The sequence below is a fragment of the Penaeus monodon genome, chromosome 24, assembly GCF_015228065.2.
Source record: "Penaeus monodon isolate SGIC_2016 chromosome 24, NSTDA_Pmon_1, whole genome shotgun sequence".
Taxonomy (NCBI): domain Eukaryota; kingdom Metazoa; phylum Arthropoda; class Malacostraca; order Decapoda; family Penaeidae; genus Penaeus; species Penaeus monodon.
Window position 1 is genome coordinate 31235838 of NC_051409.1, and position 363 is coordinate 31236200.

Consider the following 363-nt stretch of genomic DNA (forward strand, 5'->3'; position numbering starts at 1 on the left):
AAATTCATCAACAATGACACACAATACAACGATTTACGCATTATACGGACAAATATGAATGTAATTTTTTTTTAACACCATTTATTTTATTTCTTATATTTGTTCTTTTCTCTTTATTTAGAACAAGGAACCGCTTGTGAACAATGGATCTAAGATTATGTCTAAATATCAAAAAGCATTTTCCACCAGAATGATACAAAAAACTGGGAATGTTATAGTCAGCGATACAGCTCTCTCCTCACGCATTCCTTTACCACTGAGCACATAATATATAGGCAGTTAGGACACCACCTTATAGATATATAACAGACAGGCAAGTCCTCAGTATCGCCTTATATAAAGTGGAGTTCAGCCAAAGTTCCC